Genomic DNA, 15,600 nt, shown 5'->3' on the forward strand with positions numbered 1-15,600 from the left:
CAGTGCAAAGAAATGCACGTTAGGTTTTATGGATGGTTTTGAAAATTCCTGTTCTAATCTGGGAACTTACTATTTAAAATGTTTTTGTTTTAATTGAATATAGGAATAGTGATAAATTCAGCAGGGTCTTTCCAAAACTATTCCTTAAATATTTACTTATTCATCTGATATATATAGACATTTGTATATGTTTTTCCTGCAGTTTCCTCTTTTTTCTCCATTTTATGGTATTTCTCAATTATTAACTCAGTAAATATTTCAAATACACACCTTACATCTCAGCTGCTCTTTTCACAGCATCAGGGACTCTTAGGCACCAAATGTTGGGTCAGAGGATGATATGACTTGATATTGGATGATTTTAACTTTATTTGCTAGCACTTCTAAGTTTTTGAGCTTCTGAATATTTTCACATGAATTATCTTCTTTCTGAGATTCCTTCTTCCATTTTAATCATTCTATTTTCAGGTTTTACTCTGGGATTTCTGCATTGATTAGTTTATTTCTAATATTTCACTTTGATTTACTTCAAAATTTCTCTCTCCTCTGTTATCTATGGTTTTTACTCTTTGTCAGCTATTTTTCAAGGTCATGATCCTCTAATTTTTTTATGATCCATAGAAATTGTTTTATGACTCATAGAAATTAAGGTGGAGCTTGGTTATTGGTTCCTTCCTTTTGTCACATGGAATACATTTTGCTTGTCTTCTCCTCAAATACATATAATTAGGCTGAGTTTCTGTGTCCTTCTGTGTCCTTCTATCTGTTCATCTATTTCTTTAGGTGGGATCAAGTAGTGTGTGCTAAGAGCAAACTCATTCATGTTGGGTTATTTTCTGGCTAGATTCCACCTTCTGTAAAATCAGTAGCATTTGGATGTAGAAAAGTGAAATGTGTTTGCAATGCATGATTAAATGTTGTCTTGTAGAAAGCTGGGTTTCTAGACTTCCTGAGGTGGTTATGAACTAGGTTAGCTGAGTTTTTCTAAGAGTCACTCCATGCACAATGGCATTTTCCTTCTGTCAAATTGATTGACCCCCATGTAGACTACATAACTTCAGTTAAAACTCTCTGCATGAATCTTCTCACTCCTGGTGGTTAATAGCACTGAAATATCCTGTGGAGAATGGGTTGATGTTTCACAGCGGCTGGTAATATGCCTAGCTTGCTCCTTTTTTACCCACTGTGGAAGCTTCCAGCTATCCAATTAAGCCAACTCAGCGTTGGCTGCATGAGTACGAATGGGTATACTTAAACATGTGCTTGTTGTTTTGCATTAAGCAAATGCATTTTGTGCTATTTGGCCATACTCAAAAGACACCAAAAAAAATAATAAATAAATAAGAATCACCATATTGGCAAAGGAGTAAACATATTTTTCAGGAAAGGATTCTAATAATCAAATCAATTGACTGAGGAAGAAGATACTCCTGGCTACATACAATTAAAGAGAAAGGAAGCACAGAGAGGCACTACTCATTCACAGCCATTCTTGGTAAGGGAGGCAGCCACAGTCTCATGCAAGAAATCATCTTCCTGCTAGAAACCTCAGTCTGTTAACAGTTTGTGAGTTCTCGGCTGCTTGGGCTTCTGATGGGTTAGATCAGGGCCACACATCATTCACACATGATGAACACAGATGGAAACATTTCCATATAATAACAGTCAATTAAATCAAATAATACTTCAGACAAATCACTCACTAGAATAAGCGTCATAAATGCTGGGCACAAAGGAATGGTTTAACATGTACAAATGAATAAATGTGATATTCTACATCAATAAAATAAATAAGGAAAATCTGGAGCTTTTCATGTTATCAGCTGAAAAGACAAAATATTGTCTTCCTCTTAACCATGCTACTAAACATAGTACTGAAGTCCTAAATAGAACCGTTAGGAAATAAAAAGCAACTAACAAATGAGAATTAGAAATACATCAAATGATTTGTATTCACGAATGTCATGACTCTATAAATTTGGGATGCAAAATACTTAGAAAAATGAATATTGGATTTTATAAGACAATTTGGCATGGTAACTGGGTGCAAAAAAGAATAAATATAGACAGATGGCCTTGTATGCACAAGCAATGGTATGGCTTAGAAAGAATTTGTAAGTACAGTCTCATTTAAGATGGCAAAAATTATTTTCAGCACATTGGAATGAATCTAAATATAATTGTGGAGGACATATACAATGAAGTTATAAAACACTAAAGAAAGAAATATTAGCATGAACCAATGCATTGAAGACATTTCTGTTTCTGTTCTGCCCTGCAAGATTTTGTGTTTCTGCTACCTATAAATAATATATATTGTTTATTGTATATATATGCTGGGGTAATCACACTTTCATGACTTTTTTTTAGCGACAAAAAATCCGAAGTTTTAATTCTACCTTCAAATCTGTAAAAACAAAGGACCAATAAACTGTTGGCTCTAGGAAGCATGCACAGTTTAGCGTAAAAACTATAATCCATATAATGAAGGGAATACAAATTTTCAGGACTACCATTCTCAGATTCTTTTTTTGTTTTGTTTTGTTTTGTGGCTCTTCATTTTTTTTATTTTTTTATTAGTTACATTGCATTATGTGGCACATTTTTATGTGCACTGGGATACCCCCTACCTTTTCCCTCACTCTCCCCCCCCACATTGGATTGCTCTACCTTATTGCATTTTCACAGTTCAAATTCAGTTGATATTCTTCCATTGAAGGTATTTACCAAGCATAAAGTCCAGCATCCTATTGTCCTGGTAAGTTCAATAGTTTCTTGGTGAAACCATCTTTGGTCTAAAGGTAGAGCCAGCAGAGTATCATCCCAGTCAATTAAAAGTCCCAACATAATATTTACAAACAATTACAACATTATGGCATTGATTGACATGGTATTGATTAACCAATATGTTAATAGGAAAATGCAGGTTCTCAACCACAACCTGTGACCTCTTCATAGACATTTCCATTTTGGTTTATACTCAACCATGTTCTATACACCTCAAAATGGCTATAGATCGCCATGCAGCAGTCTCATTTCTATTCTAGTTCTAGTATTTAGCAGTTTATAGCATTGAAGCATGGTCTTGCTAAACCTGGCTGTTTTGGGTAGTCTAACACTATAACAAGACATATGTCAACAGTTTAGATGAACAGTTATAGGAGGGGTGTGCAGAGAAATCATCAATACCCCAGTGAGGCATAACTAATCTTTGAGTCCCACCCAGTGAGTTATAAGTGCATCCCCGCTGACTGTTTCCTGTCTGTTTCTAAGCTTTCCTTGTTATTCTCTATCTATTCTAGTTTGTGTGTTTGTTTGTTTGTTTGTTTGTTTTGAGGGGTTTCTGGAATGATCCTGATGGTCATTACAATAGAGGGTGGGGACCCAAAGTTGGAAGCAGGCAAGGACCAGAGAAAGCTGCTCTCCCTAGTCCTGAAGGAAGTTTACTGTTCTTCTGTTTCTGCAGACCACTCAGGGATCCTGGTTTTCATTACGATGACCTTGGATCCTGCAAGGCAGGATTTGGGCTTCTTCCATCCCCTTTGTTAGATCCAAATGGGGGTGGGTGACCTCAGAGTTCTTGATCTCCGAAGGCACTCCATTTCCCCGTGGTCTCCTTGGCAGAAGGGATGTAGTTCTCGGTGCTCGTACTGATAGTACTTGTGAGGATCTGGGAGTCTCCAGGGTTGGGATACAAGCCTCCTCCTGTCTCCCTGCTCTACTCTGGGGTCTCCCCTGCTCTATGCGTATGAACTCCTGTTAAGAGGCTGATAGGATTGCTCTTGATTCCCCCTATATGTGTTTGTAGTTTTGCTATTGTCTAATGCCAATTCGAGTCTGTTGCCTATGAGTTACCAGTTATAATCCTGAAAGGTTATACTGTTGTGAAATGATGTCAATCCGGAAAACAATAATATTATTTCAACTCCAAACAGCCTGTATCTCATGTAATAAGATATTGTGAAGTAACCAATGAACCAACAATTGATATAAGTCAGATTGCTTATGATCTACATCAAAGAATTGTAAAACCTAATATACTTTTTTTAAAATTACTTAGTTTTATTCATAGATTCAAAAGTATAATATCATATCATGTTATGCAAAATTTGAAAAATGTGTTTGTACTTGTGTTCTAACCACCTCTAAGATTTTGGACAAATGATTTAATTTATATTGTAAATGGGTAAGTAGAGATTTCAGGATGAGCTTTAAGACATTTTAAGTGATTTATAAATTTTTACTCCTTCAGCATCTCATAGGAATATATTTACAACATGAATGGATAATGAAATTTACAGAAAGCCAGACTGTCCTCAAGACAAAGTTAAACTTATTAAATGTGTTACTTATCTTACCAAAATTAATAGGCAATATTTTTAATATGCACAAGTATTCTTTAATATAATTTATCTAAGTTAAAGTCATACAGAATTTTTGTCAGGGTAAATATTCATATTAAATGAAGTGAAACAATTTTTAATTAATATTGTTGATAACTTGTGACTGAAAGAAATTCATGACTTACTGTTAAGCAATTAATATTCTTCTACAATGGCTCAGGTCATTTATCACAGCCATCCTGTTAAATACATTTTTAAAATTCAGATTTGTAGAAATAGTTTTCAGGAAAACCTAATATACTTCTAAGGCCCTATGATACTTGGAAAGGGGGAGGGAGAGCAGAGAAATCTTACATCAAGCTAGAAGGTGTTAGAAAGATAGGAAGTATAACTTTCATTACTTAAGATTTTACACATGACAGTACTAATAAAAAAAATATGGAACCAGAAATTTTAGAACAATGTCAATATAACAGAATTGAAATATTCACAGAGGAGTTATAATTATCTATAGGCAACTATTTTTTGACAAGAGAACTGAAAACCACCCAGGAGCAAGTCTCTTCAAAAAATGTTGATAAGGAAAGTGAATGTCTGATTGCAGCAGGCAGATTTATACACAAAGACTTCTTAAATGTGTCCACAAAAACCTGCACTTCATGCCAAGATAAACTTGAAGCTAAAAAAAAAAAAAAATCTTTTGTATGGCATGGGAAATATTAAATAATTAAAGAAATATCCAACAGAATAGAAGAAAATCTTTGCATAATACACAACAGAAAAGAGAACTATTATCTAGAAATTAATAAGAGCTCCAGAAACATAGTAATAGATAGATGAAAAATCCCTAATAAGCTTCATTCAAAGGATATCACCTGAGACTCTCAAAAGATAAAATTCAAAAATTTAACAGACTCATGGGAGCATGCAAATAAAAAAAAATAAGGTTTGATATAACTTCTGTGACAATCATCTACAAACAACAAGGCCATTAACTCCAGAGACCACACACATTCTGCACTTCATGAAAATGTAAACTAACTATAACTTTGGAAGTCAGCATGGAGAATGCTCAGAGACCTGTGTATTGGATTGATACATTGATACATAATCTAGCCATTCCACCTTTTGGAAATATGTGCAAGAAAACTGAAATTTTACCCAAGAGGGCAATCTATAATTTCATGTTGGTAGCAGCACAATTCACAATAGCTGAGTCATGCAAAAAAGCTAGATGCCTATCAACGGATGAAATATTTGCTTTTGCACCATAAGGAATACATGCGAACCACAGGAATGAAATATTTTGTGACAAAATGGACACTTGTGGAGAGGCAAGATGGTGGTATAGGGTACAGACACATTTGGTATGAAACAGAATCCTTAGATGAAGCACAAGGAGCACATTACAGGAAAAAATAGGTGCCAGCAAGCAGGCAAGGTGGTATCTAGAGACACCCTGGATATAGAGAAGTGGTGACAGCAACAGAGCAATAATTCAGTGGACAGAAAGACCCACCAGTGGTTGGTGAGTGGCAACCCAGACTCTGACAAATCAGGCTCTAGCATCAGCCAGACACCCAGCAGTGGCCACTGCTTGGCTCCAGTGGCAGCCAAGTGGGGGCTTGGGTTTGTGGGGGGAGCTCTGGATGTGAATACAGCCTGACACCTGCCAATCTTGTTGAATAGCTTGGGTCCACTACAAGCAGAGAAAAGCAGGGGATTCTGGGCATCATCATGTGTGTAGAAGCAGAATGCAGAGTTGACAAAATGGACTGGAGGGGGCTCATTTCTGGCTGATCACACAGAACTGATCCATCAGGGAGTGTAGCATCAGCTTTGCTTTCTGCAGGATCTGTGTGGTCCCTGGAACTGAAAGCCAGCAGTCCCAATTCATCAGCAGTGCCACACCAGCACCATCTCGAATAGCTGGGCAGTGAGTTTGGATTTGAAATGAAGTCTCAGTGTGAGCTTGCTTCTAGCTAATTGCACTGAACTGAGTCCACAGAGAAAGCAGCTCCCGGTTTGCATCGTGCAACATCTGTGTGGTCTTTGGAGATAACGACCAACAGCCATAGATCTCTGGTGGTATTCCTGTGGGCGCCATGCTGCAGACAGGCAAGGGCTCAAAGCCTTCATAAACTGCAGGAGGAGCAGTGGCAAACTGCATATGTACTTAATCAATAGTGCTCAGATGTTACTGTCGCAGTACCAGGCACTATTAGATTGAACTGAGGACAGTTGAGCAGCCCAAGAGCTAAGCCTGGAACAAAATCACCTCCATCTTAGAGCACTGCACAGATGCCACAGAAAAAAGCAGCCCCATCAAAGCATACTACCACTCCACCCAAAATAACTCTAGGAGATACTCAGACATCTGTCAGTGGGTGCGGACAAGATCAGCACTGCCCCAAAATCAGGACAACTGGTGCTTTCCTAATACAGTAAACTGAATGAATATAAAAATCAACTTGCAGACCTGCAGGTAATACATGTTAGAAAACTGCACTAAGGAGAAGAATCTGCCAACCAGAATGGCAACAATGAAAGACAGGAGAAAAGACAGAAAAACTATGGATATTACTGAATACTCCCCTGCAAAGGAGCCAAGGCCTTGACCATCCTCTGAGTTAACTGAGAAAGACACAGAACACAGAAAAAAAATGAGTGACACAGAACACAGAAAACTCATTGTAAAGCTCTGATCAACAATGAGAAGCACATGCACAAGTTCAAAGAATTTAAGCAATATGTTACACAAGAAATATCATCAATGAATCAAATGAACTCTTTCATATCAGAAATTAGGAACAGAGTGGATCAAATTAAAAGTACAGTGGAGAGTCTCAAAATTAGGATGAATAAAGCAGAAGAAAGAATTTCAGCATTGGAAGATATTACTTGTCACCATGAAGAAACAAATAAAGCTGGAAGCAGAGCTGGGTCAAGCCAAAAATTGTGTTCAAGAATTGAAAGACACTATTAAAAGGTGCAACATAAGATTTATGGGAGTTCCAGAAGGTGCAGAAAGAGAAGCTGAGTTTAAAGGTGTATTTACTGAAATAATAAGGGAAAACTTACCCAAACTTAAAAAAAAAATTGTAAATAATATCTAATAGGAACACAGAACTCCCAACTGCATTGATCAAAAATGAACTTCACCAAGACATAGGATAATCAAGCTCTTTTCAGTAGAACCAAAAGAAAATTTCTTAAATGGGCATGTGAAAAAAAATCAACTAACATTTAAAGGAATGACAATCAACCTCACAGCTGACATCCCAGAAGAAACAATACAGGCCAGAAGAGAATGGAGTGACATATTCCAAATTCTAAATGAAAAAAAAAATTACCTCAAATCTAAAAATTTGTACTCTGCAAAGCTCTACTTTGTTTCTGAAAATGAAACAAAATTCTTCCACAATAAAAAAAGAATTCAAGAATTTGCCTCTTCTAAGTCTGCCCTACAAATGATACCCAGATACGTTCCCATGAAAGAAAACAGGACTAGAAAGTAGCAAAAACAAAGGCAAATGTGGAGAACATCCCACTGAAAGGCTAACAGAAATCTGAATCAAATAACGCTAAAATGACAGGACCAAACTGTCCCTTACCCATAATAACTCTGAATGTAAATGATTTTAACTCATCAATCAAATGCCACAGATTAGAAGACTGGGACAAAAAAAAAAAAAAACAAAAAACAAAAACAAAACCTAAACCCAGCTATTTGATGCACACAGGAGACAAATCTCACCAACAAACATTTGAAAAATTGAAAGTGAAGGCATGGAAAAAGAAATTCCAAATGAATGGTAAGGAAAAATTTGCAGGTGCAGCCATTCTTACGTCAGATGATATAGACTTTGATGTGAAGAACAACAAAACAGTTGAAGAAGGACTCAGAGGGTCCATAATGATCAAAGTAACCATTCATCAAGAAGAGATCATCATAATAAATGTATTTGCACCGAATGTCAAAGCATCTAGCTACATTAAACAAATATTAAGGAGTTTAAAGGGAGGAATAGTCTATTACAATCATAGTGAGGGACCTAAATAGTCCACTAACATTAATGGAGAGATCAAAGAGAAAGAAACTCAACAAAGAAACAATAGAACTCACACAAACTCTAGGAAAAATGGACTTAGTTTGTATCTACCAAATCTTTCCTCCTACAGACAATTTATTTTTTATCAGAATATTGAATCTTCTCCAGAATTGATCATGTTATGGGCCACAAAACGAGCTTCAGCAAATTAAAACAAAGAAAACAACATCAACAACAAAAACTAAATTATACCACGCATTTTATCAGATCATCAAAGAGTGAAGCTAGAGACCAAGAAGTCAAAACACCAAGGAAGACTTGCAAACACATGGAGACTGAATAATATGTTACTGAATAAGCAATGGATTAGAGAGGAAATCAATGGGAACATTTAAAAGTTGCTTGAAACAAATGAAGGTGTCATAACAGCATATCAAACATATAGGACACAATCAAGATGGTGCTAAGAGGAAAGTCCATCTCAATCAATGCTATGTCAAGAAACAAAGAAAGCATCAAATGAATCAGCTATCCTTAGAGCTGAAGAAACTACAAAAACAACAGCAGAGCAATCCTAAGATTAGTAGGAAAAAAGAAATAATAAAACAATGGATGAAATAAATCAAATAGAGAAGCACCCCCCAAAAAAAACCTATACATAAGATCAATGAATCAAAGAGCCAGTTTGAGAAAATCAGCAAAATACACTACCCAGTAGCCCAACTAATCAAAAAAAAAAAAAAAAGTGTGTGGGGGGAGAAAATACACATCAATAGCGTCAGAGACAAGAAAGAAAATACAACAGATATCTCAAAAATACAGAAAATCATCCAGAACTATTAGAAGCAACTATATGCAAAGAAAACAGAAGAGCCCGAAGAGATGGACAGATTTTTGGATACATACAATCCACCAAAACTGAATCAAGAAGCAATTGCCAATATAAATAGGCCTTTAACAGGCACAGAGATTGAATCAGTAATTAAAGCCTTCCAAACCAAAAGAAATCTTGGACCAGATGGCTTCACTGTTGAATTCTACTAAACGATTCAAGAGGAACTTATTCCAATCCTCCACAAGGTTATCCAAGTAATACAATAGAGGCAATCCTCCCAAATTCTTTCTTTGAAGTCAATATCACCTTTATACCAAAGTCAAATAAAGAAACAACAGAAAAACATAACTACAGACAATACCCTTGATTTACATAGATGTAAAGATCTTCAACAAAATATTAGCCAACAGGATCCACCAGCACAACAGACAAATTATTCACCCAAACCAGCTGGTATGTAAGGATGGTTCAACATGTGCATATCAATATTTGTGGTACATCACATGAAAAAATTGAAAAATAAAAACCATACACTCATTTCAATAGACACACAGAACTCATTTGATAAAATCCAATGAGACTTCATGATCAAAACCCTAAGCAAGATAAGCATACAAGGAACATTCTTCAATACAATCAAAGCAATTTACAAAAAACCCAATGCAGCATCATACGAAATGGAGAAAGATTGGAAGACTTCCAACTAAAATCTGAAATTAGACAAGAATGTCCTCTGTCACCATTACTCTTTTTTTTTAGATTTATTCATTGTTATTACAATCTCAGATATACAGAGAGGAGGAGAGACAGAGAGGAATATCTTCCGTCCGATGATTCACTCCCCAAGTGACTGCAATGACTGGTGCTGCAACGTTCAGAAGCCAGGAGCCAGGAGCTCTTCCTGGTCACCCATGTGGATGCAGAGTCCCAGGTTTTGGGCCACCCTCAACTGCTTTCCCAGACCACAAGCAGGGAGCTGGAGGGGAAGTGGAGCTGCCGGGATTAGAACCAGCACCCATATGGGATCCCGGCGCATTCAGGGCGAAGACTTAAGCCACTATGCCACCGCACCAGGCCCATCATTGCTCTTTAATATTGTATTAGAAGTCCTTGCACAGGTATTAGGAGGGTTAAAAAAGAATAAAGTAACCAAAAATTGGTAAAGAAGGAAATGATCTATTTACAGAACACATGATTCTCTACATAGGAGAACCAAAGACTGTAAAGAGACCATTGGAACTGATGAGACTTTGGCAAAATTAACGGACATAATTCAACGGCAGTAGAGAATAGAAACAATCCTTAGATGGGAAAGAAATAGCAAGTACAGTCCCTTTAAAATAGAGAAGGGAAATTTTAAATACCTTGCATTCAAACAAACTTAATATGTGGAATACCCGAATGATGGACACTATAAAATATTTTAAAAAGAAAACAGAAGACTGAAAATGGAGAAACTTACCATGTTCCTAGATTAGCAGTATCAACATCAAAATGTCCATATTACCAAAGTAATATAGAGATTAAACACAATCCCAATCAAAATCCAAAAAACATTCTTTTCAGAAATAGAAAAGATAATAGAAACATTCATCTGAAATCACAAAAGACCATGAATAACTAAAGCTGTACTGAAAAATAGAAATCAAGCTGGAGGGATCACAGTTCCAAATCTCAAGGCATATTACAGAGCAGTGGTTATCAAAACAGTCTGTTAGTGGCACAAAAGCAGAGAAAAACATCAGTGGAACAGAACTGAAATACCAGAATGGAGCACATATATGCATAACCAACTAATCTTTGACAAGAAAACAGAAAACAATCCAGGCAAAAATCTTGCTCTATTAAACAAATGCTGTTGGGACAACTGGATAGCTGGTTTTAGAGATAAGACCTGTCACATTATATGTAAGTCAGCTCTAATTGGATCAAGGACCTAAATCTACAGCAAGAATCCACCAAATTATTAAAGGAAAACATAGGAAGCACAACCCAAGATATAGTAACAGGGAAAGACTTCTTAGAAAATATGCCAAAAGCACAGGCAATCAATGCAAAAATCAACAAATGAGACTACATCAAACTTAAAATCTTTTGTACAACAAAGTGAAGAAAGAACAAACAGAATATGAGGAAAATTTTTGCACACTACTTATGCAATGGGGAACTAATATCCAGGATTTACAAAGAGTTTCAAAAACCCAGGCATAGGCAAAAAGGTAAAAATGCGCCAAAAAATGACCAAATATTTTTGAAAAGAATAGATCCAAACAGCTAACAGATATATGAAAAAATGCTAGAGCTCCCTAGCAATCAGAGAAATACGGATTGAGGTAAGATGTAACACAATAAGACTTTCCTGCATTCAGAATGCAACACCTGCTAGCATGGATGTGGGGAGAACGTTACCCTTCTTCACTGCTGGTGGGAGTATAGGCTAGTACAACTACTGTGAAATCGGTATGAAATGTCCTTGGAAATTTGCAATAAATCTGCCACATGATCCAACTATCCTGTCCTAGAAATATAACTGATAGAAATGAAATACGCATATGAGAAGGGAATCTGTCATCTTATATTTGTAACAATACAATCTGCAGTAGCAAAGACATGGAAGCAATTCAGATGTGCATTAAAAGAAGAGTGGTGAAATAAAATGTAATACATCCACATAATAATAATGGAATATTATTCAGCTATTAAGAACAATGAAACTACAACATGTACAACCAGAAGGTCCCAATTAGAGACCATTGTGCTGTATGGAATGAATCAATCATGAAAGAACAAATACCATATGCTCTCTTTAATATAAGGAAACCATCATGGAAAGTTTAAACTTAATATCTTGATCCATAGTGTGTTTGTGTGTGTATGTGTGGTGTGTGTTTGGTTGCATCCCATATGCTTTGATGTTTTTTATTTTAGTTTCATTTACTGCAAATTCTTTTTTTTTTTAAGATTTGTTTTATTTTTATTGAAAGACAGAAAGGAAGAGTCAGAGAGGAAGTTGTTCTGTCTAACATTTCACTCCCCAAGTGACTGAAATAGGTAGTTGATCTGAGGCAGGGAGCCAGGATCTTCCTCCAGGTCTTCCACTTGAGTGCAGGGTCTCCAGGGTTTTAATCCATCCACCACTGTTGTCCTAGGCCAAAGGAGGAAGTTGGATGGGAAGCAGGGCAGCCAGAATTAGAACCGGTGCCCATATAGAATCCTGGTGTGTTCAAGGTGAGGACTTTAGTTGCTAGGTCACCTCACAGGATCCATTCCAAATAATTTCTTTTCTCTTCTAGAATTAAACACTGGCTCATGGATTACATGATGGCATCATTTTTCCCAAGAGACTTTTGCATTTCCTTTTTGTCACACATGTGTTGGTTACTCAGTGGCATGTGTTTTCATGGTGCTGCAATGTGTTGTGTTGTGACTGTTCTAATTCATAAAAGATATTGACCTAGTTTCATGGCTTCTCATTTATGGAAATGCATAGTGATGGAGTACTATGAGCCGCCATATCCAGATGTGGGTGTACAATGCAACATGCACTCCTGCTTCATAGCAAAAGAGGATTCCCAATGAAAACTTTTGGAAATGTGTAAACAATGGGATGCTGGAGTGTCTGACATTGTCTGTATTGACAATGTGGGGACACGTTTAAATAAGAGACTGATGAAATTATAGCACCTTATGAAGGATTATACTATTGTGGCAACATGGGGAAAATCTGTTTAGGAGTGGGAATTTGGGAGGGAATCTCAGTCTATGTAAAATTGTATCACAAAATTTAAAAATTCAAAATATTAGCAAATTGCAAAAAATGGTCCCAATTTCATGTATATATTAACTACAAGAGAGAAAAGCATACTGGGGATAAAAAAAAAAAAGGATGGTACTGCAAACCATGTAGAGACACATAGAATATATTCTGATACATTATAAAATCAAACACTTCGACCCAGCATATGGCCTAGCAGTTAAAATCTTCACCTGGAATATGCAGGACTCCCATAGGAGCATCATTTTCAGTCCTGGCAACCCTGCTTCCTGCTTGTGGCCTGGGAAAGCAGTCAAAGGCAGGTCCAACCTTGGGAACCTGCACCAGCATGGGAGACCCAGAAGAGGTCCTGTCTCCTGACTTCAGATTGCTGAAGCACCAGCAATTGTGGTCACTTAAGGAGTGAAAAGAATGGAAGATCTTCCCGTCTATACTTTCCTGTATATATATATGTATATATATACACATATACCTATATATATACACATATACATATATATATACACATATATATACATATATATATCTGACTTTGCAATAAAAATTTAAAAAATCTTTAAAAAATCAGACACTTAAACTTTTCTTTTATAATAAGTGATTATATTATTGTCATAACATAGGAACAAACAAAGAGAAAGAAAAATGGGAAGGAAGAATGGGGCTGTGCAGAGGAACCACTAAACATACAAATCTGAACTGTGTATTATTTTTAGAAATAATAAATTACATTCTTTTAAAATTTTTTATTGGAACGGCAAATCTACAGAGAGAAAGATTTGTTTTTAATTTCATTTTATGATATAGTTTCATAGGCTCTTGATTTCCCCAACCCCTTCCCATGACCCCCCCTCCATGTTGGATTGCAGCATTACAGTTCATATTCAGTCATGATTCCTTTCTTGAAGCCAAAATCTGATATGGACAATATGCTTGGAAAGATTCCTGGGATTTCAATGCTAGCAATATGTCATAAGTCAGATTTTGACATACAATGATTCGAACTATAGATACATGTGTTTTTCTTGGCAACGCAAGAGTGTCTGAGTTAAACATTTATAATACAAGGAGTTAGGGGAACATGAAAAATAACTGAAAGCTTCAGCTTCATAAATAGCACAAAGTTATCCTTATCTTTTTAGTTTCTTACATACAGCATATTTTCATTTATTATTTTTAAAGTCTTTCTAGCTATGCTTTTTTTTGTAAAAAAAAAATGCTTTTATTTTACCCTTTAGTACAGACATTTCATACATAAGTCAGAAAACAAATAATCTTAATTTTTGGAAATCTAGCTATGCTTTGAAGGATCCTTTTTGGTTATCATGAGCTTACATGCCATAGTTGATTAAAATCTGAATTTTCCGTTCATATACATCTTCACAGAAAGGAATTCTTGAAATATTTTCACTAAGTTAAATGGTAATTCACAATTTTTGGGCCGTGATGGCACTCAATTTCGTACCAGGTTAGGCAGAAAATAAAGAAAAGCACTTTGAGAATTCCTCCATCTTGCATAGACAGTCTCATGGCTCATTGTAAACACATTACATTTTCCTTTCTTTTTGTTTTTTTTTTAATTATTGCATTTTTCATTGTTCTGATATGGAAACGAAACAAAAGCATTAACAGAGGATTGGATAAGAAAGCTATGGTTCATCTACTCCATGGAATACTACTCAGCTATTAAAAAAAAACAAAATGCAGTTCTTTGTGGCCAAATGGGCCAAACTGGAAACCATAATGCTAAGGGAAATGGGCCAATCCCAAAAGGTTAAATACCACATGTTTGCCTTAATTTAAGATGACACGATGTTATGTATAACAAGTTATGTTATGAATGTTATATGTTGTGTATGAACTAAAATGGAAATGTCAAAGAGGTGGTCACAGAAGGTGGTTAAGAACTCGCATTTACTTTTACCATATTGGTTCTCATTACTATGTCAATTAATTCCATAATGATGTAAATTTTTGCTGATGGTATGTTGGAGCTTTTAATTGATCGGGATGATACTCTGCTGGCTCTGTCGTCAGACCAGAGAGGGTATACCTAAGAAGCCGTTGAACTTGACTAGACAATAAGATGCTGGACTCTATGTTTAGTATATGCTTGCAATGGGGGAATCTCAACTGAACTTGAACTGTGGTTATGCAACAAGGTGGAGGAATCCACCATGGTGGGAGGTTTTGGGGAGGGGTGGGGAGAATCCAAGTATCTATGAAACTGTGTCACATAATGCAATGTAATTAATGAATTTAAAATAAAATTAAAAAAAAAAAACTCAGATTAAGAACTCAACAAGCTGGGGGAAAAATGCTGGCATCAAATATAGACACTGGCTTACCACCCAATAGCATTCTTCTGACCCTGGTCCCAGATAACACATCAGGGAACCCAAAGGAATGTAGCCTTGTGCTTCAGACCCAGTGGCTGATAAGTTTCTGGCTCCTGGATATAATCTGGCATAGCCTGGCCATTAAGGCAGATCCCCTCCAATATACAAATCATAGCATATACATCCCATCACATTATTCAAGATTTCAACACAAGAAATGTTTTGTAAGAAATAAAATACCCATTTGAAAACAAAACCG

Source organism: Ochotona princeps, chromosome Y (genome assembly GCF_030435755.1).
Source record: "Ochotona princeps isolate mOchPri1 chromosome Y, mOchPri1.hap1, whole genome shotgun sequence".
In the NCBI taxonomy this organism is placed as follows: Eukaryota; Metazoa; Chordata; class Mammalia; order Lagomorpha; family Ochotonidae; genus Ochotona; species Ochotona princeps.